The 22,564-nt window shown below is 48.9% G+C and overlaps 1 protein-coding gene across 3 annotated transcripts in view; it reads right to left on the bottom strand.

Moving 5' to 3' along the window:
- The window catches only part of CIB4 (calcium and integrin binding family member 4), a 98,840-nt gene that overhangs the window by 71,476 nt on the left and 4,800 nt on the right, over nucleotides 1–22,564 (bottom strand). The window lies entirely within an intron of this gene.

Raw genomic sequence — 22,564 nt, 5'->3', positions numbered from 1 at the left:
GCAGAAAGTTCCCCTATTCTTAACATCTTGCATTAGTGTGGTAATTTGTTACAATTGATGAACCAATATTGATATATTATTAACTGAAGTCCCTAGTTTACATTAGGGTTGGCTCTCTGTGTTGTACAGTTCTATGAGTTTTGACAAATGCATAATGTCATGTAGTCACGATTACTGTATCATACAGAAGAGTTTCATTGCCCTAAAAATACCCTGTGCTCCATCTATTCATCCCTCCCTTCCTCTCCAAGAACCCGTGGAAACCACCGACTTTTTTACCATCTCTATAGTTTTGCCCTTTCCAGAATATCGTATAGTTGGAATCATACAGTATGTAGCCTTTTCAGACTGGCTTCTTTCACTTAACGATATGCATTTAATGTCCGTTCATGGCTTAATAGCGCCTTTCTTTTTATTGTCTTCTCTGTTGAAGTGTCTGTTAAGATTTTTTGTCCATTTTTTTAATTGGGTTGTTTGTTTTCTTTTTGTTGAGTTTTAAGAGTTCTTTGTATATTTTGGATACAAGTCCTTTATGAGAGATGTCTTTTGCAAAGATTTTCTCCCAGCCTGTGGCTTGTTTTAAGGATACTCTTAACAGTATCCTTCACTGAGCAGAAGTTTTTAATTTTAATGAAGTCCAACTTAGCAAATTTTTCTTTCATGGATTGGTGTTGTATCTAAAATATCATTGCCAAACCCAAGGTCACCTAGATTTTCTCTTATGTTATCTTCTAGCAATTTTATAATTTTGTATTTTATGTTTAGGTTTTTGATCCATTTTGAGTTAATTTCTGTGAAAAGTGTGAGATCTCTGTCTAGGTTCATTGTTGTTGCCTGTGTATGTCCAATTGTTCCAGCACCATTTGTTCAAAAGACTATCCTTTCTCCATTGTATTTCCTTTGCTCCTTTGTCAAAGTCTACTTGACTATATCTGTGTGGGTCTATTTGTAGTCTCTTTATTCTGTTCCACTGATCTGTTCATTCTTTCATCAATACCATGCTGTCTTGATCACTGTAGCTTTACAGTAAGTCTTGTAGTCAAGCAGTATCAGTCCTCCAACTTTGTTCTTTAGTATTGTGTTGGCTATTCTGGGTCTTTTGCTTTTCCAAATAAGCTTCAGAATCAGTTTGTTGATATACACAAATAACTTGATGGGATTTTTTTTATTGAGATTGCATTGAATCTGTAGATCAAGTTGAGAAGAAGCAACATCTTAACAATTTTAAGACTTCCTATCCATGAACATGGAATATTTCTCCATTTACTTCAATATTCTTTGATTTCTTTCATCACAGTCTTGTAGTTTTCTTCACATATATCACATAACATATTTTGTTAGATTTATACCTAAGTCTGTCTGTCTTTTTTGTTTTTTCTTTTTGGTGCTAATGTAAATGGTGTTGTGTTTTTAATGTCAAATTTTAATTATTCATTGGTGGTATATAGGAAAGTAATTAACTTTTGTATATTAACTTTGTATCCTGCAACCTTGCTACAATCATTAGTTCCAGGAGTTTTTTGTTGATTCTTTGTGATCTTTTACACAAACAATCATGTTGTTTGCAAACAAAGACAGTTTTATTTCTTCCTTCCCATTCTACACATCTTTTATTTCCTTTTCTTGCCCTATTGCCTTAGCTAGGTCATTCAGCACAATGCTGAATAGGACTGGTGAGAGGGGACACCCTTGTCTTGTTCATAAGCTTAGAGGAAAAGCATCTAGTTTCTCACCATTGTGTGTTAGTGTCCATTACTTTTTTAAAACAAGGAAATAAATAAAAACTAATTTAAAATATGTCCCTATGTTTTCTAGATTTTGTGTTTTGCTTAAAAAGTCCTTCCCTATTCCAAAGTTATAGAAATATGTCCCTGTATTTTCTTTATTTTCTTCTAATCATTGTATAGGTTTGTTTTTTACCTGTACCTCTTTAATCCATCTAAAGCTTATTTTGTATGTGGTGTGAGGTAGGAGTCTGTGGTAGATAGATGCTATATATTGGCTAGGTCAAAATTCACATCAGTGCCCTTCTGGTGTGTCTTGCTATATTGCAGAAACTCCCTTGAAGCTAAGATTCCAGATGTAGTGGAGATTCCCCTAGTTGGATGCCTTCAGGATCTGCCACAGCGCTAAGCCAATGACTGAGCATGGAGAGGATCTAGGGCATAGCCATTTCTTCCCCACACAGAGGGACTCCTCTATGGGCAGTCTCTGCAGAGGCCTAGACTTTCTCAAAGCTGCATCACAGTCTGAGGCTTTTTCTACCCAATCTTCTTCCTTCTTTCTTTCCTTTCACAGGTGTCAGACCTATATCACAATCTGAAGACTTTCCCTGCTGCTCCTGCCCCTTCTCCTCTTTATCTTTCACAGGCATTGCCCTGACAAATCTCCTGCCCTTCTAACTCCATCTTGGTGTCTGCTTCATCTTAGAAGACCTAAGCAGATACAACTCCCATGAAGCTTTGAGTTATATGGAGAAAAAGGCAGCATAGCCTCCATTTTCCTAGCATAGATCTTGGCAGAGGTGGTGTGGTTTTGGAACAGCACCCGTGGCAAAAACTTCCTACTGTCTGGCAGCTTCCAGACTGTAGCAACATCTCCTTCAGTGGCTCAGTTCTGCACTGTGACTTTGGAAGTTGTTCTGGTAAGTTCAACCTAAAATCTTTTTCTCTAACACTCCCTCCAATTCTGGCAGCTATACATATCTTCCATAAATTCCTGTCTGATTAAAATAGCTTAAATGAATTTTCTTTTCAGGAAGTATAACCATCATGAATATAACATCTAACAATTTTTTCCCAAGTGGGTAATCTATTGTCCCCAAACAATTCTTAGACAGTCAATCCTTTCCTTGTGATTTAAAATGCCTTTTTAACATATACTAGATTTCCACGGATCTATTTCTTTACTGTGTTCCATTGTTTGGATTATCTGTTCCTACACCAATATCACTCTCTATCGACCACTTTCTAGTAAATATTTACATGTGGAAGAGCTGTTTCCCCATCATTGTTCTTACTGTGTCAAAATTTGCCTGGCTATTCCTGTGCATTTTTTTCTTCTAGATGACTTTTAGAATTAGCTGGTAAAGTTCTATTTTTAAAACTCTTACTAAGTTTTTATTGGACTTTCACCGCCCTTATAGATCAATTTTGGGAGAATTTATGTCTCTACAATATTGTGTCTTTACCAGGACCCATTTATATTGGGAACTGGCTAACTTCAGGGAGTGGGCCTGAAGCTTGAAGACACAGGACCATACCAAGCTAATGCACTTGGCAAAGAGTAGCTCATTGGCATCTTAGAGCAAGGGAGGTTTTGCAAAATGATGAGAATGCAAGCCAGGCCACCTGGAGTTAAGAAGTAGTTTGATGACAATACACTGGAAGATAAATAACCATCTTACATGTAAAAGAAAGAACTTTAGGCCACATGCTGTGGCTGAGGAAGGGACTCTGGAGTCATGAACTTTTCCATAAGGAGGGTATGTCCATGTGCTGAAGTAACCCAAAGGCCCCCAAATTTTGGGCGGCATCAAGATAAGATGAGAGGGAACGACACTGAAGGCTCCAGAGAACTTGGAGCCAAGGGAGCATGGAGGAAAAGATCTGGTTTCTGGTTCCTTGGAGACCAGGGTAACTGAGGGCAAACTTGGCAGATGCTATGAGAGAATGAGGTGGGACGGGGAAGGGAGGAGAGCCTTCTTGGATAGTCAGGAAAAGAGGGATCAGCCTTGGAAGAGGCTGGAGGTAGGCTGGAATGAGGTTTACAGAGTCAAGGCATCCCTATGCAAGATTCCCCTGCAACGGTGACCACAGATTAGTCCTGTGTCCAGTTGGGGAGGTTCCTTTCATCAGCCCTCCCCTGCAGGGAGAAGCTCCACTTCTCAGCACCACTGGCTTGCATGTGTATTGTTTTTGCTAACTTATTTCAAGTGGGGGTCCTTGGGGGTTATGTCTCCTTCCCAGGGCCAGAGCTTCAGGCACTGGCTGGGGGCAGACGAAGTGTCAGAGAAGGCAGGGAGCTACCCCGGGGCCTACTCAGAGCTCTCCTACTAGAATGCTCTCCAGAGGTCTTCTGGACTGACCCAAGGTCTTCTGGAGCCTTTTGGGTCCCTGCAGCTTCTGCTGAGCTAAAAATCTGGATAGCACTTCAGAGTTTATATTCATTATCTCACTTGATCTACTAAACATACTCTGATTTAAGTGCGGCTATAATTACTGGTGGAGAAACTAAGGCACAAAGAGGTTATTTGACTCACTAGAAGGCACAAAGCTACCAAGTAACAGAGCCAGTTATTCATTCATTCAGCATTTCCTGAGGGCCTACCGTGTGCTCAACTGTCTGGAGACCCAGAGCTGAAAGGACCTCTCCGCAGTCACCATGGAGCACCCAGGCTAGTGGGCAGACAGGCTCAGGAACAGGCAATTCCAAAGCAATATTATCGCCTCAGTGGTGGTCTGTACTGATCCAGACGTTACACAGGAGAAGGCCCCCAGGATGGCCTGGGAGAGTCTCCACAGACATAGAGACAGCATTTGAGCTGAGACTTGAAGATGACTAAGAATTTTCCAGGGAGAAAAGTGGGGAGGTTGTATTCCAGGAAGGAACAGCATGGGCAGAGGTACCCAGGCGTGAGGGGATGCAGTGCTCAGGGAAGCGTCAGATTGTTCTGGATCACTGAATCACACACGGCAAGGGGCAGGGGAGGTGGAGGAGATATAGGGACTGACAGGCTGGAGGGCCACTCAGTCATGGCCAGGCACTAGCCTAAGCACATAATGACTCACAGGATCTTTCCCTTATCTAGGCTGGGACCCTCTGAGCATCACTTATACTCCAGAGCCACCGCAGGATCAGGCTGAGGCCGCCCTCTGCGGGACCTGTCTGCGTCCCAGCCTGGCCTCCTGCCTTCCCTGCCTGCCTCTCTGTCCCTAGTGCTTCCCCTGGGAGCACTTCCTTAACACATCCTCATCTCAAGGACCGCTCCCCCCCAAACACCTGCTTTATTATTTTCCATCACTTACGGCTACTCAACTCTGTGCCCTGTTTTTATTTCTTCACTGTTTGTCCCCTCCCACCAGAATATACACTCCCTGAGGGCAGGAACCTGACCTGTTTTACTCACTTGTGCCTTCTCATACCTGCAATGGTGTCTTGCACGTAGTGGTTACCCAAAAGATATTTTCCTGAATAAATTATCTCAATTAATTTTCACAAGGACCCTGTGAGGTAAAAACTGTCATCCCATTCTACAAATGAGGAAACAGTTTAAGTTTAATAACTTGCCTAGCTCACACAGACAGTGCACGGCACAGCCAGTTCCAAACTGCCTGTGTGACTCCAAACCAAAGCTGCAGCTTTTAAACCCAGGCCCATGCTTGCAATTTCCAGAATATTCCAGGCTATTTCACACCTCTTTGGTGTTACTGAAGCTGCTTCTTTTGCAAAGCAATATTCTTCCTACTCCCCACCCCACCCCCCAGTTGACTGCCACAGTGCCCTTTGAGCCCCTCTGGTCCCTGGATAGACTCCTGGTGGCTCTTTCTCATGTGTGTTTTCTCTTTCTCTTCTGTGAAATTCTTTAGGATAAACTTTGCCTTATTCATCTTTGCTTCCTTAGCACCGCATTGGGGCCTGGCAGAAGGCTAGCAATCTGTGAATGTCTGTTGAATAGAAGGAAGCCAGGGAGGGAGGGAGGGAGGGAGGGAGGGAAGGAGGATATGAGCAGGGTCATGGAGATTATGGAGCTGGATCCAGCCTTGACCTGTCAATGCCAGCGTTCTGTTGCCCACAGGGGCCCAAAGATCTGCCCGTGGGAGCCTCTGGCTCCTAAATGTTTGCTGATTGACAAAATGTCACTGACTTACATTTATAAGTACTTCAGCATCTACGAGACAGTTTCACATAACATGGTGGTATAGGCAGAACAGATAACGTTATTTTTGCATCCCCTCTCCCCAGAATGGACACACAGTGGTCTCCCCAGTAGCCATCCTATTCCCTCTCCACAGGGGATCAGCCATGCTGTCTGCACAGGATAATCCCACCCCACTTCAGGGGTCTAAAGGCAGTTTGGTCCAGTGGAGAGAGATGTAGATGGGAAATCCAGAGATCTGGGATCCAAATTCCAGTTCAGCCATAAGTGGCTGAGTGACCTTGGGTATGTCCTTCCTCTCTCCAGGCCTCAGTTTCCTTGTCTGTGACACGAAGGACCTGAACTGTCAACAGATGATCTCTAACGTCCCTTCTGGTTCTAGGATCCCTGTATTTCTGAGACTCTAAATTGCTTGGTCTGTGGGAGGGCAGCTCAGGGTAACGGCCAGGGCCCTGGATGAGGAGCATAAATATCTGGGTTCAGACCCAGGCTCACCTCTTACCACTTCTGTTTTCAATCACCTAGCCCCTGAGGGCCTGCCTCAATGTCTTCCTCCATATGATGGAAGAAAATTATTCTTGCCCAAATTACTTTCCTGAGTGAATAAAGGGATAAAACATGGTAAGGATGAAGAAAAGGTAAACCATTTATGTTGCTAATCATTTGTGAGCATGTGCTCCACTCTAGGCATTGCAGTAAGAACTTGACATACTTTATCTGATTCAATAGTCAGTGCTGTCAAGTGAGAAGCATACAGGGTGGTGTTCCGGGAAATGCTTAACAATTGGCTCTCCGGGAAGAGAAGCCCTGACTGTAGCATTTGCTCATTTCTCTGGTGTAAATACTTCGCCAGGGTGCATTTCAAGCTAATCAACCTCGTGTGACTGAATGTGGAGTTGGAAAGAACTGCACACAGTTGGCTTGCAGGAGCCGAAGGAGCCAGCTTCAGCGCATCACTGTATCCGCTTTATTTATAAGAAAGCCCAGATTCGGAAACTGGCCCAAATTCACAGCTAGCAGGGTGGGATTGAAACCCGGGCCTGATTGCCTAAATGCTCAACGTCCCTTCCTGTGTGTCACAATAACGCTCTCTGCTGCGGTGGCCCGGGGCCATCTGTGCTCAAGAGATTGAACTTAAAACCAGAAGACGTGCGTTTGGAGCCTGGCTCAACCACTTTCCAGCCGTGAGACTTGGAGGCACCGTTAGCTTCTCTTAGCCTAAGACCTCAGTCTCTGCATCCGTTAAATGAGAGTGAGCACACAACACACATGGTTTCTCTGTGGCTCCAATGAACACGGCTGTGCTTGGTGACAGAAAAGTTCGGTCTTTAAGCAAAAGCAACGGGGCCACCGTAGGACAACAGGGAGTTGCTGCGCACACAGGGAGCCTATGTGCTCTGAGGACACTGCTTCCCGCAGGCCTTGGGGTGCCCATCCTGCCTCCTTTTGCCTGAGGGTCTGTAGCCAAAAGCAGGTGGAAGCATCCCCAGGCAGGAGCCTGCCCCGTCCTACCACAGGCCCTGCTCCCTCAGCCTCCTCACTCCTAATGTGCCACCGCAAGCCCCTCCCTTCTGTCTCTCCCTGGGAGCTGAAGCAGAAACCAGAACCCTTCCCAGGGCTGCTGGAGTCCTGTGCCCCATAAATCAGGATGCATCCTAAGCTGTGGGACCAAAGGAATGCTCTGGAAAAGTGAGTGAATCCCCTGATGATCGTTTCCAAACATCCCACACCCCACGGAGCTCAGACACATCCCCTGGATTAAGCTGCTTTCCAACACCACCCCACAGGAAGGATATTTGGGCTCAAACCTCCCTCTCTTGATGCTCAAGTAGCATGGCATGGAAAGGTCCCCGAGGCAGCGCTCAGGGCTCCTGGAAACCGTGCCCTGCTCTGTGATGACCCAAAAGGGACTTCAGCTGCCCTCGGAACCTGCACACCCCTGGCCTGGCTGACTTTGAAGGAGGGAGGTTGAAGGTCTGTGAGCGCCTTTGTAAGAAAGAGACATTGTACTCTTTCCAGGGACCAAGCCTATGCCTAAATCGTGCGAATTCACACACACACACGTGTGCACACACTCCCATCTGTACCCATCGTGGAGCATCCTTAGATTTTAGAGCTGCACTCTGTGATGTTCACTCTCGGCCTCAGAAGAGTCAAGAAAGCGATTTCCAGGTGACCTGAGCACGTAAGGCTGCAGAAGGGGAAAAAGTGTGGGCTGGAAACTGTGGAGGGACAACAAACAGGAGAAGAGATTTCCTGAGTGGACAGGGGCTTGGCGCTGACCTCAGGAGGAACAGCTTCCCCAGAGCTAATTCAGTGGCAGCACTGGCCGCTGGGGCTGTAAGAGGGCGGGTTTGTGACCTGGTGCTGAGGGGCTGACAGGATCCGAGAAGGGGACTATCCCTTCTGAGTGACTGGGGATGGAGGAGAAAGCTCTGGCCTTAGACGGAGGATAGAAGGAAGGAAGCGAGGGAGGGAGGGAGGGAGTGGGGAGGAAGGAGGGGTAGGAGGAAGGAAGGGCGGGCAGGAGGTGAGGGTGGTCAGGATGAGGCCTGGAAACGCCTCTGCAATGGGCTGCTACAAGAAACCAGCCAGAGTGAGTGAGTCGTGTGGGCCAGGGTTGTCTTTGCCCTGGCTTGTGTGTAGTGCTTTCCTTTCCAGCACTTTCCTGTAAGTATTTGCCTGAGGGGTGGTCTGGGCAGGGACAAGCTGGGGATGGGCAGAGTTCAGAAGCAGTGGTGGCCTTGGGTAGAGATTTGTCTCATCTTCTTGGCATCCAGGGGAGAGGCGAAAGATTCTCCCTGTGGGAACCTGAGCTAAGAAGAGGTAATTAATGGTGGTGGGGGTGGGGTTCCAGTAGGCCAAGTAGCATTGACCAAGAGTCCTCCCACGTGGCGCCGCCCTGGTGAACTGACCACTATCCCAGACCAGGCCTTGTCAGGATCTCAGAACTGATCCAATCCGAGGCGCCAAGTTGCCAAGCAAACTCCCAAGGGTCAGAAACCTGCAGAGCAGCCTTGGCCAATGTGTTCAATCCCAATGAGGGCTCCAAATACCCATATCACCCACTCAGGCTACCCTAGCCTGGCACTGGAGCCCCTAGACAGCTGAGGCTGTGTGTTGGATCTGCACAAAGTCTGAGGCCACTCCATCCTGGCCACGGGGAGGCCCAATGACGTCCTAGTCCACATCAGAGCATGAGGCCTGGTGCCTGGAGTGTTGCTAGATTTAGGAAATTTCCCCCAAATGGTGTTGGACAAACATTGACCCCTGTGGCTCAGGGCTCCTTCTCGCCTCTCCCAGGTCATCACCCTCACTCCGTCTGCCCCCATCTTGAGTGGAATGAGTCCATTTCATTTCACTCACCCCGAGCCTGCCTCCCAGGCTCACCCCTGTGAACCTCGGCAGGCACCGAGAGTGCCGGCAAAGCCGTCAGTCCAACCGCTTGGTTTACAGCCACTTGGTTTCCTTGGACACTGAGCTGAAGTCTCTGAGGCCAGCTTCTGAGAGTTGCCCTGCATCCTGCCTGTGAAAGGGGCCTCGGCCTCTCCTGAGGCGGATGTGGGCTCCCTGAGAGAAGGTAGGCCCCTGCCAGTGGAAAGTTAGTGCTGCAAGGACAGGACAGACCTCCTTGTCCACCCCATACACCACACTGATGAGGACCCTGCGGCCCAGACTGGGGCTGCAGCTACTCCTGGGTCACAGGACAGGTTCAGGGCAGACCTGGGGCCAAACCTGGGCCTCCCGCTGCCCATTCTTTCTGGTACAGCTCCCTCTCCCACCCCCAAGCTCCTGCTCAGATACAGAGACACAGGGAGCTTTCCTGAGCCCAGGCAAGGACCCCATACCCCTCCCCACTTTCCCAGGATGAGCGGTGGTAAGGGCTGGGTGAACTCTGGCCAGGGCAGGAAAGTGCTGTCTAAACACGCAGTGGGGCTGTGTGTCTGGCTTGGCCAGCTGTCACCCGGGCCAGGTGGGCCTCTGACACACAGCAGGAATTTTCCATTCGCGCATCCTCTGGCTGGTTGAGATCCAAGGCATTTTTAAGCCCTCTTTTTTTCATTCCACTTGTCTCCCCTGCCCCACAAAGATGCACCCTGGGGTCCAGAGCGTGGGTCCTTATATTCTCACAGAGGCTTCAGGGAGCCCTACCTTCCACACCCAGGGGCCACCTATTAGCACCTAAAACATAGAATGTAGGAGCAGGAAAAGTGCTTTTAAAAAATCTGCACAGACGATGGAATTGAAGTTCCAAGAGAAGAGTGATGTGCCCAGGGTCACTCGACGGGTAAGTGGTGCAACCAGGATCAAACACAGGTTTGTCTAACCCCGACACTATTATATTTCCACTGTACTCATTTCTCAAGGTTAAGAACCAAGGTCACTGAGATACACTATAGGCCACGTGAGGGAGTTCCAAAGATGAAGCTGTAAGCTGAGCCATCCTATGAGGAAACTGCCAGATCACAGGAGAAGTCCCCAGAATGGACAGCTGAGTTGTCAAGGACACATGCTTCATCACGCTCCTTCTCCTGGCCTAGCAGCAGCAGCCCCCATGGCTCCTTCTCAAGGCAAGGCCAGTGGGCAGTGACCCCTCAGTGTCCTGTGACCCCTCACCCTGCATCACAGTGGTGGGGATGTTTACTGGGTTGGGGCAGACTTGACCCTGTGTCCAGGGCATTCCCTGGGCAGTGATAGGGCCTTGACCCCGTGAGACTGGGGTAAACACTGCCTCTACAAGTTGAATGGCCTTCTGCAGGCTCCTCCCTTAGACCTTGGGAGTGTTTCCCAGAGTCATAATAACTCCCCAGAGCGTGAGTCTTCACAAAGCTGGACCTCCAGGAGCCCCTAGCCTTGTGTCCGGAGGTGGAGGTGGGGAAGGTGATGACAGGAACACCCAGAGGGTTGTTGGGCCTGTACGACCTCCCACCTCCAGGAAACTTGTAGAACGAGGTCCCCTTTATGAGCCCAGCATTTCCCAAAGTAAGTTCTGTGAGAGAAAGTCAAAGGGTGTTAGAGAAAGAAATGTTCCTATGGTCAAATAAGTTCAGGAAACCGGGTTAAATCAATTGTGGTTCCTCAAATGTATTATAAATTTCCTGCAAATCTCCTAGAGTGGTGGGTCTCAGCCGGGGGAGAATTTGTCCCCCAGGGGAACTTTGGCAATGTATTTAGACATTTTTAGTTGTCACAACTGGAGGGGTGCTGTGGCATCTAGCGGGTAGAGGCCTGGATGCTGCTAAACGTCCTGTAATGCACAGGACAGCCCCAGCACAAAGAAGTACCTGGCTCCAAATGTCAACAGTACTGAGATGGAGAAAGGCTGTCCCAGAGCATCACAGACTCCCAAGGCAGGTGTCTGGGCTCCGCAGTGTAGAGAACAACTGTCGTTCTTTTGGGCCAATCAGCATCTGCCCTCCTTTCTATGTTTAAGGATTCCCCCATGTTTTGAAGCAGAGGTTGCCTCCCTGTACAGAAGCTGAAAGTGGCCTATTCACATTGTCCCAACCTCTCTTGAGCCAGGGTGCAGGCACGTGACCTCACTCCACCAACCAGACACGTCTCCCCAGGCTCTGAATCCAAAACCCTTGATGCAAAGAAGCAGGGGCTATGCGGAACCCATTCTGGGGAGGGTGGTGGCAGCGGTAGTGGCAGTAGCTACAGTCTGTTTCCAGAGGGTACAGTGGTGGCTGTTCTAGAAGTGCATCCAGTGTGGGCGGAGCTGGTGGCACAGGCTCAAGTGTCCGCGCTCAGTGGCAGCAGCACTGAGTCTTCCTGGGCCCGTCCTACAATATGACTTTGGGCATTGTTCCTGGCACGCTTTGTCTCTGACCTTGGTTTTGTGACCATATGGGAGATTCTGTGAGCTACCCAAGATCCTTAGGATAAATTCTCTTTAAGCTTACTTAATTTGGCAGACTTGGCTTCTGAGGTTTGCAAACAGGAACTAACACTGAGTGATGCTCAGAGTTTCCCAAATGTATTTGGGCAAAGGATTCTTTCTTTTGCAGAGTATCTCAAGTCACCATTGCTCCATGAGCATGCTTCGAGGAACACTGACCAAAATGACAGTCAAATAGGGATTCCCATAACCTCTGCTCCAGCCAGAACCAGACCACTGCAGAGGGCCACCTTACCTGAGGCCACGGAAGATGCTCAACACCTCTCTCCCGATCCTCGCCAGCTCAGGGCCAGCCCACAACCACTCTTGTCCCCAGTGCCAACCAGAGTTGAGAATAACACAGCTGGCTGTAGCCTCAAGAACCGAAACATAATCAAGGTGTGGGAATGACTGGGTTTGTCAGAAGGTGGAAGGAACTGAAATGTGGATGCGAACTCTGTTGCTTGATTGGGCTGATGATGTTGGCAGGTTGGAGATAAGTTTAAAAAGAAATGAGGTTTTGAGAATCTGTGGCATCAGGAAGGAAAAGGGGGGAGCTTTAGGGAGGGTCAGCTAGCTCCCCAGAGAAGAGTGAAGCTATTTTAGGGAATTCTACGCCCAGATTTCATGGAAAGTGCTGAGGCCGGTTTCAGGTATGTTTAAAGAGAGCAATTTTAGACTCACTCGTTCATTTTCCCAACCAGGGCATATCAAGCCCCAGACATTGAGCAGGTACTGGGGAGGCAGTGTTGAACCAAACAGACACCCTGACCTGTCCCCGTCTTCCTGGAGCTCACAGTCCAGGAAGGGAGACAAACCTCCAATGCCCGAGGTTATGACGTTATGACGGAGTTTCATCATCTGGGAGGAGAGGGGAGCCAGAAGATTGTAGCATGAGTGACTCAACGTCTCTGGGGTCAAGGAGGACTTCCCTGGGGAAGGGACCACCAGAGGAGCAGGTATGAGCCCGGTGGAAACAGGGGTGCACCCGGGCAGAGGTAGGATTCCCATGAGGCTGAGGTGGAAGGTACACAGCAGGTTTGGGGAGCTGGAAGAAGGTTCCAAAAGCCCAGAAGGGCAGGGCAAGTAGACTTCAAAGCCAGGCTGAAGAGGTAGGGGGAGCAGATCTGCAAGGGCCCTGCAGGTCTCATCCTGAAAGCAGCGGGGACCATTCGAGAGCTCAGACTGGAGCCATGAGACACAGGCTGAGGGGAACCTGAAACTAGAAAAAAAAAGATGTGGCTTCTCCAGTGGTTGAGGCAGATGAAGGACCCTGGCCTCAGATGGGGCTGGGCGTCCAGGGGAACTAGAAAGAGGGAGGCGGACGGAAGAGGAAAGCATGGACTTTGGGAAGCACCTACAGTGCGCTCAGGCCTCATGCTGGCTGCTTTTCATGTGACTTTGCTTTTACAGCAGAGCTGAAATAACCATAAAAGCAGCCCTGGCCCCGCATGAGAGCCAGAATGTGTGCTCCCCGCCCCCTCCCGGTGCTTGCTGTCCAGGCCTGAAGCTGTCAGAGAAGTTCTGGGAGAAACAGGCAGGGTTCTCAAGAAGCTGGGGGTGGGGCAGGGAGAGGGAAATCAGCAAGGGAGGCCCGCCCACACAGCACAAGCAGCTCCAGAGAGCCTGCTGGAAAGGAATCTTAGGAACCTGGCTGGTCCAACCACCCCCTTTACAGATGAGGAAACTGAGGTTCAGGGTTCAGGGGCAGAGCTGGAAATAAAGCCCAGGTCTTCAGCTCCTCCTCCCATGCTCTTTCCGCTGCTCCAGGTTTGTGGGGAGGTGTGCGTGCGTGCACGTCTGTGCACATGTGTGTGTGCACACGTGTGCATGTGAGGCTGAGACACAGTCATCCGTCTCTCCATCTATCCATAATCCAGCCTGGCCATGATGTCAGCATGAATTAAGATGTTTACAGAAATGAAAAAAAAATGCTTAGAAGTTAATCTCTATATGGGGGGTGTCCAGCTTCAGAAGGTTAATATCTTGATTTTTTTAAAATCCTTTTTCTGTTTTTTCAAAGAGGATTTGGTGTTCTCAGTCACAGCTGGGAGCTTAAGAAAATAGAACAGCATTTCTCCCTGCTGCCTTTCCCTGCAGCCCTAGGCCTCTCTTGCTGCAACTGGGGACAGAGATGCTTGGATCCTGGCCTTGGCTCAGGCCAGCTCGGTGCCTCAGTTTCCCTCTGTATACAGATACATGGGGCTTCCCTTTCTGTATCCCTCTCCCCGCTCTTAGGGAAAAGGTTGGTCCAGCCCAAGAGCAAAAGGGCTCAGACACAGGAGGTGAGAAGTGGGACTTACAAGTGAAGGAGCTCAGGGGACCTGGCCTGGCAGCTGAGGAGAACCACAGGCCCCGAGGGAGGCTCTGGAGGTGTGTGCAGAGAGAGGAGGAAGATGCACGAGCTGCAGTGTGTTGTGGGGAACAACCCAAGAGTCCTCTCTCCCGCCTTTACTGTCTGGGTGGACCTTGGAGCATCCTTCTTCCTGGAAAAATGGAGATGACAATGGGACCACACATGCACTGGAGGTGCTCTTAAAACTGAGTCTTAGGGCAAACAGGACAGTGTATTTTGGGGGTCACCTTTGGTGAGTGGACAGAGGCCTTGGTGTGGCCATTTGTATCCCTCAGTCAAAGCCCTGGAGGTCAGGTACCTCCTGGAGTCCCAGCACATCAGACCCCATAGCTCCCTGGCCCAAAACTATGGGGGGGAGAAGCCCCCTCTGCAGAAGGCTGGGCCCGCAGGGTAGCTGCAGCCCCACGCAGGGCTAGGATTCTCAACAATTTTGACTACAATAAAAAAGCAGGTTCCAGTTTCTTCAGATTCCAAAGGTCAACACAAGTACCTCTGCTCAAGAGTGGTGCCCTGGCTGTTGCCTAGACCCCAGCATCTCTTTGCTAGGCCGAGATTTTTCTTATTAGGAAACTCCACAATGGGATTCAGACTCAACTGAGACCCAAGTGCTGTCATCACGTTGCATGCCCTTGGTCCTTCCCCTCTCTGGGCTTCTGTTTCCTCACCTAAGTGGGAATTTAGACCAGATGACCTACCCGCCACTACACACACACACACACAAGTTCCCTTTGGCACTCATTTTGAGACTGTAAATTTCTACTGAATCTCTGCTGAGTGTCTTGCCTGTCTCTAATTAGCTCAGTCCTTCCAGGGACCTCCCACCCTAGGCCAGACACCTCCCCCCACCCAACCCCCACCCCCCCCTTATCCAGGAAGGAGGGAACAGAGGGAAGGGAAGGAAGCACTTCCCATATCACATGATCCTCCCAACCATCTTAGGAAGGTAGGTTATGAAGCTGGGCAGGGGCAGGACCCACTCAGGGATGCCAACCCCAGAACCTACGCTCTTTCCTCTGCCTCACAGCTGCCTCCTTAGATCCGCTCGGTTGAAACAGGCAGAGTTCTTGGCCAGGAGGTTTGTCTGACTCAATTCATCAAGTCTTTATTAATAGACAAGAAAGCCTTGCTTGGCAAGGTAGTAGGGAACAGAGAAGGTCCACGGAGCCTATGGGGTAATTCCCTTCTGGCCTCTGGGCTGGGGCTCACTCCCTCCCCCGGGCCAATGTCAGGCCATCATCAGACACCCCTGCGCCTCTGGCAGGCATTTTCTCATTTGTCCTCTTGGATCCAGCAAGTTACAGCTCATTCCTTTGGCCACATTGTTCCTTGACGACATCACTTTTTCCATCTCCCTGACGGCTCCTTCCGCCTGAGCACTGCCTCCCAGCTGATCTCCATCTCCCTGACACGCTGTGGGTTCCATGACCACCGGACTGCGCCATCTCTGGGTCATCGAGATCTGCGCAGTGCAGAGTCCAGGTACCCAACTGTGCCTCCCCATGGTGACTCAGTGCCAGAACCAACCCTCTTCAGTGTGGTTGGAGGATCCCTTCCCCTTCAGATCGCTTGGTGTGCTGGAGACACTGTCCTTCTCCCAGGCACCCAGCTCAAAGCGTCAAAGGCATCCCTCAATCTGTGCACAGCTGTGGGGACCCCTCTGAGTTCCTGCCTGGGCTGGGTGACTGGAGGCCATGCTGGGTCTAGGCCCTGAGCAACTTGGCCTCCTCCCACATCTCCACCTCGATGGGTCTCCAAGTCCAGATAGTTCATGACAGTCCTATCTTCCATCTCCTTTGCAAGCTGGAGTCACTTGGCCTCACCCACAGTTCTGCCACGTTTCCTACTCAAAGTCGAGCATCTGTTCCTCCTGTGGCAAGCGCAGGTGCTCGGTCCTGGGCCCTCCTACAGCCTTCCTCTCTGAGCTGCTCATCCATTCACACAACCAGTATTTTTTAAGCTCTAATTATGTGCCAGGTCCTGTATCGATGGCACCTTCTGTTCTGTTCCCCTGTTGCTGCCTAGCTCTGCCCTCAATCATTTTCTAGCTAGGGATTGAGGCAGAAGAGTGAAAGCAAAGACTTTGGAGTCAAACTGATCTGGTTTGAATCCTGGATCTGTTTATTTACCTGTAAGAGCTTAGACAAGTTGCTTCCCTGTGAGCCTCAATTTTATCATCTGTAAAGTAGGAATGCTGCCATTGCCAGGGCTGTTGGGAGCACTAAGTACAATTATATATGTACCTGGCATAATGTCATTTCTGGCAGAAAGACAAGAAAGAGCCTGGAGCATTTGGAGGAACTACAAAGAATACAGAATGGCTAGTGCAAACAGCCCTAAGCGGAGCAAGGGGGATAAGGCCAAAGAGGCAGGCTGGGCAGATCGTGTAGACAGGAGGCCATGCCAGGAATGCAGGGCTGGCTCTGGGGGCCGTGATCTCCTCGTGGAATAGCTCTGCCCAAGCACCTTTCAGGTCCCTCCGCTGCCTCCACGTAGCAGTGCAGGTTTCTTAGACTGGCACTTCAGGCTTTCCAACAGCCTCCCGGTCCAGCCTTCTCTCTCACCACTCCAGGAATAATATGGGGAATCAAGTGGCTTCTTCCTCATAGCCTCTCTCCTGGCAAATGACTAATGTGAGGTGCTGGGAGGCAATCCAGGCCTGCTTCGTGCTTCCCCTCTGCACACACCCTAGCCTGCCTCCCTCCTTCTCTTCCCTGCCAGCCTGATCCAGGGGAATCAGCTCCCCTCAACCCCAGCATCTGAATCCAGATTGCTTCTCCTCCCCCCTACAAATGCCCAAAGGTTGTGCATGGCCTAGCAAGGCCGCTGGCTGCCAATCAGCACCAGGGCTCCTCTTTGAGGACAGACCAAGGCTTTGGTCTAATTACATGGGCTCCAGCCATCTGAGATCACCAAGGCCAGGGACAGCTGAAGTCAGGTGGCCTCCACGGTCTGCTCCAGCAAGGCCATCCTGCTTTCAAAGCTACAATCATGAAAATCAAAACAGAGAAAAGGGCTGGGTTGGAAAGGGAGACCTGGGTCTCAGCTATCAACAATAACGTTCTCATTTTTGGAGGGGGCATACAACTGATGTAACATTGTATTAGTTTTAGGTACACAACATAGTGATTTGATATATGCATATATTACAAAATGATCACCACAATAAGTTTAGTTGATATCCATTACCAGACAGAGTGACCAATTTTTTTCTTATTATAAGAATTTTTCAAATCTACAGTATTGTTAAATACAGTCACCATGCTGTACATTATATCCCCAGGACTTAATTATCTTATAACTAGAAGTTTATACCTTCTGACTACCTTTACCCATTTCACCTCTTCCTTACCCCACCACCCTACCTCTGGCAACCACGAATCTGTTCTCTATATCTGCAAGTTTAGTTTTTTTAAGAGTCCACATATAAGTGAGATCATACAGTATTTATCTTTCTCTGTCTGATTTATTTCACTTAGCTTAATGCCCTCAAGGTCCATCCATGTTGCAAATGGCAGGATTTCCTTCTTTTTTATGTCTTGGCTATTGTAAATAATGCTGCAATGAACATGGGGGGTGCTGATATCTCTCAAGATAGTGATTTTGTTTCCTTCAGATAAATACCCAAAAGTGGAATTGCTGGACCATATGGTAGTTCTATTTTTAATGTTTTGGGGAACCTCCATATAGTTTTCCATAGTGGCTGCACCAATTTACGTTCCTACCAACAGTGTTCAAAAGTTCCCTTTTCTGCACTTCCTTGCCAGCACTTGTTATCTCTTGTCTTTTTGATAATAGCTATTCTAACAGGTATGGGGCAATTTCTCATTGTGGTTTTGATTTGCATTTCTCTGGTAATTAGTAATGTTGAGTGCCTTTTCATATTCTGTTGGCCATTTGTATGTCTTCTTTGGAAAAATGTCTATTCAAATCCTTTGCCCATTTTTTAATTGGATTGTTTGGTTTTTTCCTATTGAGTCGTATGAATTCTTTATATATTTTGGACGTTAACTCCTTATCAGATATATGATTTGCAAGTATTTTCTCCTGTCCTATAGCTTGCCTTTTCATTTTGTTAGTTTTCTTTGCTGTACAGAAGGTTTCTAGTTTACATTCTCACCTTTTAATACAATTAATTAGTCTTAGTTTCACCTTCATCTCACTCGGAGTCCCCCAACCACTGTGTGAGGGAGGCTATATGGAGATTGCTGTCCTCATTTTCTCACAGTTCAGAGGTGGACACTGAGGCTCACGAAGGGCTATGGCTTGCCTGGTTCTCATAGCTGGTCACTGCAGAGGTCTCCTGCCTGCTGGTCCCTTCCACTAGGCTGACTGTCTGGTGAGTTGGGGTCACGTCAGTTGCTTGGTACCAACTCAGAATCATAGAGTTTCAGTGCTGGAAGGGAATTTTTTTGAAATCCCTCCTCAGCATCCTGACAGTGTCCACAAATCTTTCAGGGAGTTCCTCCTCTGGGAGAGGAGCAGCACAGATAGAACAGACACTGTTGTGGCCCAGGGTCTCATCTGTCTCCATCTTGCTCATCACCTCCTCATTTCCAGGAACATCCTCTCCTATTTCTTCCTACTCTAACATAACTTCTCGGAAAATCTGGGACTCAGAAGCCACTAAATCGTGGTTAAAAAAAAATCATGGCTGGTTTTGGGGGAACACACGTTTTGTTTAATTTCTAGAGGAAAAAAAAATACCAGGAGGACATTCATAATTTTAAAAAATATGTTATTTCAGTTATTTTTTAAAGCATAGACTGAATAATTAGATTCTGCAGCATGTATTTCCATCTTTGAGTATTTCAAACAGGTTCTTCTGTAGCTGGTCAGCTCAGTTTAGCCTAGACTAGAATCCAAACCAGATGAACCAGAGGGACTAGCATTTCCGTTTTTTGGTTTTTTAAAATTAAACCACATTATTGATGTATGATTGACATACAAAAAACTGTACATATTTAATGTATACAACTTGATGAGTTTGAAGATATGTATCTGTGAAACCATCACCAAAATCTGTGTCATAAACATATCCATCACCTCCAAAAGTTTCTTTCTGTGCTCTTTATTTATTATTATTGTTATTACTTTTTATAAGAACGTAACATAAGATCTTTCCTCTTAGGAAATTTTTAAGTACGCAATATTGGGATGGACTAGAGTTTCAAACTTGGCATGGATACTCTCTAGTCCATCCTACTCATTTGACAGATAGGGAAACTGAGGCTTCGTTCAGAGAAGTGCTCTCCCCAACAAATTTGGCTCCTTAGTGGTACAGCCAAGTCTCATCCCAGATCTTGGAATCCCCATTCGGTGCTGCATCCACCATGCTGCAGCCCCGCTGTGGCCTGAGATCTGGGCAGCCTGGGGAAGGGGCCAGGTGACCCCTGAGCAGCTCCTGGTCCCAGACAGCCTGCCCAGGCCTGCTCAGGCTGCTTTGATGCTCCAACTCACGCATGTGTCTGGCTCAAACGGTCGTCCCTTTGGACTGCTGCAAGGGGCTGATTAGATGTAATTGCTTTGCCTAGAGCGAGCTATCTGCTTAATAGAATCAGCTCCCAGTAATTAGCCTGCCAGAGGCCCATTTCCCTTGCTGGAGTCCTTGGGCCTCCAGGCCCTTACTCCAACCTGTGATTGTTGAGCCTCTGCAGGCAGCAAGGTGTAGGATAAAGGAGGTGGCGGGGGCAGGGACTTTGGGCAGGGTTGGGTGGGGAGCTGGGAGAAAGCCATGCTGGGAAGGCTCAGCAAGGACTCCAGGTGCAGCCTTCCCTGGGGAGAGGGGATTGTAGCATTTCAGCGTTGGAGGGACAAAGACCTTGGCACAGAGGGACTGCTCCATAGATGTTGAACTGAGCCCAACTGAACCACAAAGGGGATCTAGTCCCGCCCAAAACTCAGTACATTCAGTGCTCAAGTCAAAAGGCATTTCTTGCAGACCTACTATGTGCCCAGCACTGTGCTAACTCCTTAGATCCTTCTAAAACGGCCTCAATCCAAGGGGTCAACCAGGCTGTTCTTACATACCTCCACTTATTACACCCTGGACAGCCCATTTCTTCTTCAGAGGCATGGAGAACGTTCCATCTATTTTGAGCTGAAAGCTCCTTCACTGTAGCATCTCTCCATAGATCACTGGCCCCTCCTAGACCACCCAGAGCAAAGCCAATCCCTCCTCTCTGTGACAGCTCACATGTCCCCTGTATCTTTTCTCCAGGCTGAACATCCAAAGTTCCCTTGGTTGTGTTATGAACATCATTTTGGTGAGGCCCCTCATTAATCTGGTTGATAGGCCTGGAACCTGCTCTGTTCATCTATTCCTCTCTCCCAACACGGTCAGGAGTCCAGCAGCCAGACCAGAGGGGTCAGGATTCCTCTCCCAACAGAAGGAACTGCAGGCCTCGCCAGATAAGGACACTACCCAAGGAGTGCCGTGGTGGCAACCCAGCCCCTCCACTGAGGGAAGGACACCCAAAATCTGCTCATTCGGAGTAAAGCATCACCTCTTTTGCCCTCTCCCTAGCCCTGACACCCTGACACACACACACACACTCACACCGCCATGCACGCTCACAGGTACCACTCGATACTCGTTAGCTGATTAATTACTGCAAGTGTTATTATTATTATTGTGTTTGGTGCTGAGCACAGACTGCCTTTGCTTGCTTCTCAGAAGCCATAAACCAGCAAAGAAGGATTTCAAGATTTGTGAGGCTGTTGACTAGATCGCCAGGCTCACTGTTTTCCTTAGCAGCAACACATTTGTCAGGGAATACAAGTCATGGCCACTCCCGAATCTCCGCAGAGCACAGGCTTATGGGACTGAATTCTTGCAATGGGAGGGGGGCAAGTTTAGGGAACTTATCTTGTAGCCAAAGGTTTGGAAGGCAGGGTAGCTGAGCTCAAGTCCCAGCTCTGATGCTCACTCCCCTTGCCGAGCCTCAGTTTCCTCATGGGTCCTGGGTAGTCTAAGGTTTCTTCCAGGTTTAATTATTCTTTCAGCCTTAGCCAAATACAGAGAAGAACGTGTGTGGAGGAGAAAATAAGAAGGACTGGGAGTTAGAAGAAGGAGAAAAGAGGAGACTGAGACTAAAGCCTCCTACGCACACACATGCACACGCACATGCACACACACACACATCCCCCGGCCTGAAGAACAGTGGCTGGTTTTCTCCAGATCTTGCTCTCTCATCACCTGCTGGCCTGCCTGAGACCCCAGCAATGGGTGGATCTGTCCACTGCCCCTGCCCCAAGTGTGGGGAAAGGGAAGGTGATGAAGAGGGAAGGGAAAAGGAAAGAACGGGAAAATAAGCAGAAAAGAGGAAGACATGCAAATGGCGAAAATAGAAAAGTAACTCCTCCCAGTGTCGGTGAGGGCCAAGCCGGCAACCTCGTGCACTGTTGGGGAGAGTGAAAACCAAGACAGTCACACCAAGAACAGCCAGCAGGGTTTAGTGCCATGCAGTGGGCACATGCACTATGACACTTCTGGGTATGTGCCCCAGTGAAAATTGCCTGCAAGTCCCTAAGGACACACATAGGAGGATGCTCATCTCAGCATGTATTCAGGATCAGAGGTGGAGGCCCCTGAGGAGGCCCTCTCTGGAGTAAGGGATCTGTCAAATGTGGTGGCTGCAGACTTTGGACAAGGGCATTCTGCTGACGACTGGAGCAAGCCTGACCCCCACAGCAACTCCTTGAAGACCGATGGTTCTCACTGTCACTAGTAGGAGCCGCGAGTCTGTCTCCCCGGATGGTCACCCAGCTCATTTAGGGCAGGACAAAGAACACAGCCAGGTGTCCACCTCCCAGCGCCGTGCTCTCTCCTCAACAGCTCCCAGAGCCTCTCCTTTGTGAACAGCTGCCTTTTGTGTTTGGTTTGGGCTTGAGATGTTAAACAAATAGTGTCTCTTGACAAATGCAAGCCGGCTGCACTGGGACCGGGTATGTTCTCTAAATCCAGACTAATCCTCCATGTCTCTCCCCACAGAGATGCACCAAGAAACACCTCAGTCGTACCCTCAGCACCTGGAGTCCCATCAACCAGCCTTCAGAGGCCACGGTCCCTGGTGTAGCTCTTTGTGTCAGCCACCTCCCCATCTTTCTGCTGCAGCTCCTGGGCTTACTAGGCCCCTCCCCTTCTCCGGCCTGCCCAGGGCTTGATGTTGGGAGGGCTCTGGACACTCCTTCCTACAGAGAACCATGGGCTCCAGGCTGTGTCAACCCTCCTAGCTCAGCCAGGCCTCCTGGAGTGGATGGAGGAGGGTTCACACAGCGCCTTCTGTCCCAGGTGCTGTACCAAGGGCTGTGGGGCACGGACATGAGTAAGGCCCTATTCCTGCCCTGCAGGAGCTTATGGTCTGCTCTAGACAGTATGGACCAAAGTTTCACATGAGGCTGTGGTCCAGCTAGTAATTGATACAGTCAGGTCTGATTCCTGGCTAGTCTG

This window comes from Equus caballus, chromosome 15, assembly GCF_041296265.1.
Source record: "Equus caballus isolate H_3958 breed thoroughbred chromosome 15, TB-T2T, whole genome shotgun sequence".
Classification (NCBI taxonomy): Eukaryota; Metazoa; Chordata; class Mammalia; order Perissodactyla; family Equidae; genus Equus; species Equus caballus.
Note: the sequence above shows the minus strand (reverse complement) of the source record. Positions and strands in the feature narration are given on the sequence as shown.